This window comes from Lathyrus oleraceus, chromosome 1, assembly GCF_024323335.1.
Source record: "Lathyrus oleraceus cultivar Zhongwan6 chromosome 1, CAAS_Psat_ZW6_1.0, whole genome shotgun sequence".
NCBI classification, from domain to species: domain Eukaryota; kingdom Viridiplantae; phylum Streptophyta; class Magnoliopsida; order Fabales; family Fabaceae; genus Lathyrus; species Lathyrus oleraceus.
In genome coordinates this window covers 392812640-392821454 of record NC_066579.1, presented here as the reverse complement: position 1 = coordinate 392821454, position 8815 = coordinate 392812640, and the positions used below count along the sequence as shown (strand labels likewise).

Sequence of the window (8815 nt, the reverse complement as noted above, 5' to 3'; positions counted from 1 at the left end):
TTTCAACACTTCTAACAAATGCTGTTGAATCTATATGACTTGCATCTTCAAGCGCCACAAACCTAAATATTTTATGAACGACAGGGTACCCTTGTGTGTTATGAACGAAATAAAAAACCTATTATGTTTAATTTTATAGGAAAGAATTTCACAACGGTTGCAAACATCAACCGTAGTGAAATATGAAAAATATAACCTCAATTGATTGAAACAATTATTTTTATTTTACTTTCAATTTTTATAAACAATAAATATTAAGGGATACTCACTTATTTTTATCGAAAAAACGGAAAAATATTGATGTTGGAATTTGAAACTTATTATCCATACTCTATAACCCCGGTTAATACTAAGAATCATAATGAAAAGTGATTTACTAAAATAAATAAAAAATGAGATAGCGTGTACATTTGACAAAATGACTATAGTAATAATGTGTCACTTTAAATATATTTTGTAATAGTAAATACATGTAGATAACAGTTAACCTACCTCACTCACCTAGTCTTATGTATAATTAATTTATGTAATTTATAAAATCCATTAGATCAAATTGATTTATACTTTGTGTCTATGAATTTTTTTAATTATGTTGATTTTTTATTTTAAAGAAATATCTTAAACACATCATAAACATCACTTTTATTTTTCATAAACTATATTAGGTATAGTCACAACAAAGTCAATAAAAATGATAAAAATAACATTATCAATTTCTAGTTAAAGATTTTGAATTGTTAAAATTGTATTTAATATAAAACTTGTGAAGTACTATAATAAAAAAACTATAACAATTTTATTTAAAAGTGAAATCAATACATATTCCACTAATTTGGATGTTAACACTTGAGAGAGTATAATTGTAATTCTAAGGTATGCAACAACATTGGTCTTGAACACAACTTCCACCATGAGCGAATGTTAATGCATAACAACGCTTCGCGCAGGCAAGAAGATCTGGACATGGCTCTTTGCCCTTGCAATGCATCATCGGTTGGGCTTCACCTGCAATCAATATTATGTCATTAGAAACTAATATGTTCCACAAACAGAAGAATAAACAAAGATTCTGGTTTAGACAAGAAATTCTCCAAATAAAATAAAATAAATGTTCATTTCTAACTTCCGACATAGATTAAACTCATGAAAAATATTTTTTTCCCCTTAAATAAAGTTACCTTGAATTAAAATGGAAGCCATGAAAAGAATTGCAATAAAGAAAAACAAGTTGTAGATATGTGTAGCCATGTTCTTATGGTAGATGGACAAATTACACCACTCCAAACTACTACTCGATTATATATATAACGAAAAGAAAACCCCCTTTAACAAAATAAATTATTAAATATAGAAAATCGGCAGAGAGTTTGGATAGAGTATTATATTAGCCGTCTCATATTTACGATTTGAAAAAATCTATATTTTCAAATTCATATATATATATATATATATATATATATATATATATATATATATATATATATATATATATATATAATTAAAATATACCAATAAGGCAAAAGAATTTTACACTGTTAATTAATCCTAAATGTTGGATATTGAAATAAATTTGACTTTTATTTTAAAAACTTATAAAATAATACAAACGGGTGATGGTGATGAATCAACGGTGTAAATCTTTTTATGCGTGCATAATAATTAATATCTCTTGACCCCAACACATTTATACTATTATTTATATTTTATAGATATTTAAATATGAATACCCGTATGGACAAATTACCCCCACTCCAAACTACTACCCGGTTATATATATATATATAACGAAAAGAAAACCCCCTTAACAAAATAAATTATTAAATATAGAAAATGGCAGAGAGAGTTTGGAAAGAGTATTATATTAGCAGCGGTTTGAAAAAATCTATATTCCCAAACTCTCTTTTGACAATGAGAATTTATTAAATATAAGGATGATAGAATTGGATTGGACAGAGTATAATATTATATGTTCCATATTTGTGGATTAAAAATATATATATAAATGACAAAAAAGAAAACTCTCTTGTGACAAAAGAAAACTCTCTTGTGACAAAAGAAATTATTAAATATAAGGATGACAATGAAAATTTGGATTGGACCGAGAGTTTGGACAGAGTTCCATATTATCTGTTCTATATTTGTGAATAAAATCTATATCTTTATATATATATATATATATATATATATATATATATATATATATATATATATATATATATATATATATATATATATATATATATATATATATCTTTAAGAGTACTAATCTTTGTATTCGGATCCATATCTAATGGGTATTTAAATATTATATTCATATTTATTTACCCGTATTTTAGTAAAAAAATAATTGATCAATTATAATTTATCATTTCATTTTAATTTTTTTTAACAAAATTAAAATTAAAATAAAAAATGTTATTATTTAATTAGAAGATAAACAATCATTTATATTAAAATGCATACAAATTTAATAGTGATCTAGTTAATAAAATTGATAAATTAATAATATATATATATATATATATATATATATATATATATATAATAGTAAAAAAATATAAATATATAAATATATATTGTGCATGTATGGGACATAATGAGTATTAAGATACCAATACTTGATACTCATATCCTGTATATTTTAATAGATAATTGTCTGTGCTCATGTCCGTATCTAATTTACCCATTGATTATGGGTAATTATCATGCGTACCTATAAGAATGGATCCCATTGAAATCCCTAATTAATTATGACTAAAATTATATACTCCCTCCGTTCCTTTTTAAGTGTCACTTTCTTGATAAATTTGTGTTTCTTTTTAATTGTCACTTGTAGAATTCAAGGTAGTATTAAATGCATTTTTGTCAAAATTACCCCTATGTAATTATTACAGAGAGAGAAAAAGTAAAATGAATGTAGAATATAATTAAGGGTATTATAGGTAAAATGAGAATTATTGTTTAAAAAATAACAATAATAATTAACTTTCTTGGTATGTGTAAAAAATCAAAATGTGACACTTAAAAAGGAACGGAGGGAGTATTTAATAATTTTGATTCATAATTTAGTATTTTTAAGAAAGTAAAGTATTAAATGTGATTAAAAAAATACAATTGTTAAATTACATTAAACCATATTTAGGTATGTTGTATTAAAAGATATCTTAAACGTTATATATTATTTTTATATTTAAATATATTATTTTAATTGTTTGGGTTATTACACTTTACATTGAATAATCATGTTATTTTATAAGAATTTCAACAACATTACAGAAGAATCCGAAGATGTTATTATTGAGTTAGAAGAAAAACAAACAATTATATTAAAATGTATATAAATTTAATAATGATGTAATTAATAAAATTGATAAATTTATATATGTAATAATATAAATATATAATATTATATATATATATATATATATATATAATATATATATATATATATATATATATATATATATATATATATATATATGAGGCAAAATACATAATAAGGTATTAGTACTCGTACTCATATCCACTTATTTTAGTAGATAGTTATCTATGTTTATACCCGTACTTAATTCGTGGATTTCTATCCCGGATAATTATCGTGGCTACCGATCCATTTGGAATCCCTAATTAAGTAGGACTGAAAATATATATTTAATAATTTTGATTCATAATTTCATATTATTGAGAAAGTAAAGTATTAAATGTCATTAAAAAAATTCAATTATAAAATTACATTAAATCATATTTAGAAATGACGTGAAATATTATTTTTATATTTAAATATATTAATTAGTTTGGATTATTACACTTTACATTGAATCTTAAATTAGATTTATACTATTAAAATTGAGGTATTTTTATTTTATTTTGGCTAACATAATATATATATATATATATATATATATATATATATATATATATATATATATATATATATATATATATATATATAAAATCAGTAGTGCATATTATGATATTGACACTTTAATATAATTTATGTTATATCATAATTATTTATATGTGATATCTTTCAAAATTAATTTTCAATTCTCAAATGAAACAATCACATGGTGTTAAAGATGACGGGTTCAAATCTTAACAAGTAAAAAAAAATATTAACTTAATAATTATTTATTAACTTTGATATATATTATTTTTATAAAATTTATATAGTATCATTTTTATTTTTCTTGCAACTTTTTTTAATTATATTTTAAAAAAAAAATTAATATATATTTTAAATTTTATTTTCTTTTGTATATTCTTCCTATCATATTGGATAAATAAATTAAAAGTAAATAACAATATTCTTGATTCCTCATATATATAATATATAATTTGCCAAAGTTAATTTATAAGTTGCACAATTTTTTTTTACATTGACAGTAAAGAGTATAATAAAAATAGATAATGTCTAAATTAAGAACTTCAAACTTTATACTAATACCAATAATTCAATCACATAAATTTTTTACGATGTCATTAATAAAAAATTAAGATATTTCTTTTTAAAAAAATAACATATAAATATATCAACCTAACAAATATTTAGTTTGATATATTTATTTTCATAAAATTTATAAAACAATATTTATATTTTTTTGCAGTTATTTTTATTAAGAAAAGAAATTGTGATGTATCATTTAAATAAAATATCTTTAATTACTTTTAGATTCTTTATATTATACATTGTTCATTTCATGTCGAACAAATAAACTAAAGACAAACAATAAGATTCTTTATTTTTGTACATATAAAAAAATAGAATTTAAAGTTTGCTCAATTATTTTTTATAATAACGATCTTAATGAATATAATAAAAATAAAGATAGTATTTTCTAAATAACTCTCATATTTCAATAAATATTAACAACAAAATCACATAATATTTTACAGTATCATTCATAATAAATTAAAATAATTCTTTTTAAAAAAATTAAGTTAATGAAGTAATTAACATTTTAAATGTTTTTATTCATCATATAACTAATATTTGATAATATAGTTATTTTCATAATTTTTTTCTTACATTGGGCATAGAAAGTATAATAAAAAACAGTAATGTCTAAAATAAGAACTCTAATATTTCAAATAATATCGATAATACAATCACATACAAAATTTACGATATCATTAATAATAAATTAAGATATTTCTTTATAGATAAATAACATAAAAATATGTTAACTTAAAAAATATTTAATTTGATATATTTTATTTTCATAAAATTTATAAAAAAATATTTTATGATTTCTTGCAGTTATTTTTAAATTATAAAAGTGAAAAAAAATTGTGATGTATCGTTGAAATAAAATGTCTCTAAAATAATTTTAGATTCTCTCTATTCTTCGTTCTCCATTTCATGTCGAACAAATTAACTAAAGACAAATAACAAGATTCTTTATTTTTCATATATAAGAAAATAAAATTTAAAGTTTACTCAATTATTTTTTTACAATAATGATCTTAATAAGTATAATAAAAAACAAAGATATTTTTTTCTAAATAACTCTCCTATGTCAACTAATACCAACAATAAAATCACATAAATATTTTACAATACATTCATAACAAATTAAAATAATTATTTTAAAATCAAATTAATTTAATCAAGTAACTAACCTTTGAAATATTTTTATTCATCATATAACTAATGTTCGACAATATAGACATAAATTTGAAAAGTTTTTGAAAATTTCATTTGATAATAATTGTAAATAAAATTTAAACTTTATTCAGGACTAAAAATAAATACATTTTAATAGCAACTTAAAATGAAATATTTTAAAAAGATATAAGTATCAAAAAGACATGTGAGTCAAAATTAAAAAAACTTATATAAACCATATTTCAATAATTTATAATAAATTATTATTGATATAAGTTATCAATTATAATTTATAATAAATTAAAAAGATATAAGTTTCAATTATAATTTATAATAAACTATTATTGATATAAAGTTATCAATCATATTTATTTAAAAAATAATAATTTTTAATTTAATTATAATTCAATAAAAAATAAATAAAAATGAATTTATATGGGTTTTAATCTTAATCTAGTAATATATTAAAATAGAATCACAAAATAATTGATTCACATCTAATCACCCATTTTGCCACGTCATTAAAATGATGAGGTGCCATAAAAAATTAGGGTAATGCTAATTTGTGCTCTAGGGACACAAGATAAGACATCCACTTGGAGAAAGTTTGTATTTTTATCTTGTGCCCCTAGAGCACAAATTAGCATATTATATATATATATATATATATATATATATATATATATATATATATATATATATATATATATATATAATATATATATATATATATATATATATATATATATATATATATATATATATATATATATATATATTCCTAATTACTATTTCATGAATAATGCATTTAATCAACCAAAAATATCTAAATGATGTTATGTTCACATAGTTTGATGATTATTTACAATGAAATAACCCAACTTAGCTTACTCTTAAAGCTAACACAGGGTCACACATATTATTCCTCAAGCAAATCATTTTCTATATATAGTAGAAGGATGCAACATCTCCTAAGAGGCATACAAAACTTTAGCCTATAATTCATAACTAGTTAACGATGGCATCGTTGGTGGAATTGCTGCGCCTCCTTGATAATGAAGCTAGGGATGAACCACAACCACAACCCCGTAGACGCAACCGCAAGGCCGCTGCTCGTCGGCAAAACCCACCTTCCGACACTCTCTCCAACAGTGGGACACAAAACATGGAGGGTCTTATTAACAACACCGGTTACGTTCAGGGAAATGGTAACGGATCCATCATCTATGGTGGCTTTGATTCCTCTACAAAGACTTACAATTAATTTTCTATAAAACAAAGTTCTTCCAATAATCACATCTTGTACTACATAAAAAAAAAACTATTGTACTATTAAATAAGTGTTGTAATACTTCAAAAAACATGAGCTATAGCTCTCTCATAATTAATAACCTGTTTTTACATCGTGTGATTCTGTTTCGGTTACTCGCCCATAAGAATTTGATTAAATATTTATGTATATTTTTACACAATATATATATATATATATATATATATATATATATAGATATATATATATATATATATATATATATATATATATATATATATATATATATATATATATATATATATATATATATATATATATATATATATTAATAATTTAATAATTATCATGTGAATATATATATATATTTTAAGTGTTTTAGTTATTTTATTAAATTAAGTGGCTTAATCAATTAAGTAATCAAATAGATTTAAAATGTTAATTAGATTTTATTTAGAAATTAATTAACTAATTGATAAGGTTCTAGACAAGTTTCTCAGAGTTATGGATCCGCCAAAAATGATTGCCACTTATGAAAAATTACTTGTCGGACATCAATTCCTTCAAAAGAATTTATTATGAGTGAGGTTTTTGTGCCAACCCTAACGAGAACTACATCTCCCGGACCCGCACTGCGCAACCATCGTCCAAGTAGACCAAAGGGTTTAAGGTTCTACAAAGGCCCCTAGAGTCCTCTATCCACCTAGAAAATATTATAACTGTGACAAAGGCTCATCGAACAATAACATCTCCAAGAAAATATACTTTAGGCGGGGTCTCTGTATCGTCCCTAACGAGGAATAAACCTCACAGGCCAATACTACATAACACCATCATAATCCTATGATTTTCCTTAGACTTGGGTAGATAGCCTATTGCATAAAGTATCAATAATCAGAGAGTCCCCAATATTATCAATAGGAAACAACCATAATACATAATAAAATAAGATGGATAGAAGAAAACAATTAGCAAAGTTAACAGTTCAATAGAAAAGTTAACCAAATTAGGTTTGACTCTCTCTTGTAGGAGAAAATAATCCCTAACAGAGTCGCAAGTTGTCGCATCTCGAAATGATTGAACAGAGTCTCCTCCGTACTTTATTTATTCTAATCAAATAAAGAAAAATATTTATAAAATCCTTAAAAGAAATAGAATATGGTCATTGCAACAAAATTCGGGTTCGGGAGTCGATTACGCAAAGGGAAGGTATTAGCACCCCACACGTCCGTTTTACTCAACATAAATCATTTAGTTAAACTTGTGATTGAATGTTATCTTATGTCAACTATTTTCTTCGAGTGATGAATAAAATTAAAAGGAAAATAAAAGGGATCGCAAAAAGGTTTTTATTATGGTGCTTGACGATATTGCAGGTCTTACTCCTACGTATCCTCAGGTACAATGAGGAATTCAAAGCTACGCAGTTATGCATAGAAAACTAAGTGTTGGTTTGTTTTATTGAACAAATGTTTAGATCACTCTCTAGCGGTTAAACATTACCTATGCTCGCAATTGGAGGCTTAAAGCATTTGTTTGTATTCGCGTTAGAACGGGTTAAATGATGTTCTTTTTGAAAATGTTTTTGATCGCATGAGGGCGAGCAAATAGGTTTGATGTGTTTAAATGTTTTTGGGTGGATGAAGATTGCTCGAATGGTCGAGTGAGTCAACTCGTATCCAAAAAACCGAGGAAAAGAATAATAAGGACTAGACCATTTCCTTTTACATCCTTAATTGCAAAAGGATTAGATATTATTAATGTTTTTTGAATAGACGACGAATACTCGAATGGTCGAGTTAGGCAACTTGTATCCAAGTATTCAAGGAAAAGAAAAGTAGGCACTAGACCATTCCCTTTTTCGTCCAAGTTACGAAAATAATTTTGCTTAGGTTTTGATTACGAAAGTGGTTTGAAGTGAATCAGAATAGAAGTTT

The 8815-nt window shown here is 23.3% G+C and overlaps 1 long non-coding RNA gene across 1 annotated transcript; it reads right to left on the bottom strand.

The window, feature by feature from the left end:
* Positions 1-777: 777 nt before the first annotated feature.
* LOC127115799 (uncharacterized) lies at positions 778-1393 on the bottom strand. Its single transcript, XR_007800878.1, has 2 exons — positions 1179-1393; positions 778-1005 (listed from the first exon to the last, which is right to left on the bottom strand). It is a non-coding gene; the product is annotated as an uncharacterized LOC127115799 (long non-coding RNA).
* Between the last annotated feature and the right edge of the window lie 7422 nt (positions 1394-8815).